At 63.8% G+C, this 1,239-nt stretch overlaps 1 protein-coding gene across 1 annotated transcript in view; it reads left to right on the forward strand.

The window, feature by feature from the left end:
• The window catches only part of AES (amino-terminal enhancer of split), a 12,109-nt gene that overhangs the window by 3,253 nt on the left and 7,617 nt on the right, over positions 1 to 1,239 (forward strand). The window lies entirely within an intron of this gene.

Consider the following 1,239-nt stretch of genomic DNA (forward strand, 5'->3'; position numbering starts at 1 on the left):
TGGGGGTGCTGGGGCTCTCCAGGCAGCCACAGGCTCGGCAGGGGAGGCTTAAGACAGGAACGAGCAGGAGACGTTAATTTTTTATTGTTGTTTTGTTTTTGGCATGGAAGGGGCCTGTAGCTTTTTATAAAACCACCTCCCCGAATCTGCCTGGCCTTGGACTTGCTCACCGCACGCCAGAGGGGAGGTGACGGTGCTGGTGGCTGGGGGGGCTGCAAACAGCATGATCATTTTTCATGCTGAGAGCGTTAAAGTGCCAGTAAATTGCACATTAACGAGTGCGAGTGAATTGGAGGCAGCTCTCCCCAAGGAGCTGCTGCCCATCACTGCATTAGGGAAGAGAATCCATCACTGCCGGCCCCGGGAGACAGCTAAATCCTTCCCAGAACTGCCGGCTGCCAAATCTCCTTGCTCCCCCCCCCCCCCCTTTTTTCTTTCTTCTCTTTCTTTTTTCCTCCTTCAGAAGGGGAAGCGAGGGCGGGTGCTGGATTGTTTCTGCTCTCTGTGGGTCTGGCAAAAACGGGTTGGTGGCCGCTCCGGAGGGCGGCACAGGGTGTCCCTGGGCAAGTGTCCCCGCACTGGCTGGGCAGCAGGGCAGCCCCCCACCCTGGCACTGCGGCACCTGCACCGACCGGGCACGGGAGACGGGGGGGAGATCGGGGGGTCAGCTCCATCCCTGGCTGTGGGGGCCCTTCAGCCTCTGGTTTCCTCCTTGGGCTGACAAGAGGGTCCGGGTTGGACCCCCTCCTCTCAGCCCCATGCTGGCTCTGTAACACCTTCGTCCTCCCCACCAGGGTGGGCAGGGAGCTCCTCGGGGCCTGGGGCAGCACCTTACCCGCAGTCCCCATGCCCAGAGCATCCCTGGCCTGTCCGGGAGCAGAGGACGCCCGTGTTTAGGGAGAGCTGCTGATCTCTGCCCCCTCTCTGCTGCTGAGGTGGGGTGGGGTGCCTGGCTCTGCGTGATGAGGAGCAGCATGGACATCTCCGCTGCTGCCTCGAGCGGTGTCTGCTATCCCAGCTGGACCCCACTGGCGCTTGGGGCGGGAGCCCGACCCTGCAGACACTGGGGATTCTCCCCAGGGATGTGTCTATGGGGCCGGGGACGGCTGTGCTCGCCCCCTGGCCCGGGCGGTGCAGCATGGGGGTGGTGGGGCCCTGCCCGGGCTGCGGTGTGCGGTGGGAGTGTGGCATGGCATGGCACGCCGCCGCTCGGCCTCCCTCCACTGCTCCCCCACTCGG

Source organism: Charadrius vociferus, unplaced genomic scaffold (genome assembly GCF_000708025.1).
Source record: "Charadrius vociferus isolate BGI_N301 unplaced genomic scaffold, ASM70802v2 scaffold1168, whole genome shotgun sequence".
NCBI classification, from domain to species: Eukaryota; Metazoa; Chordata; class Aves; order Charadriiformes; family Charadriidae; genus Charadrius; species Charadrius vociferus.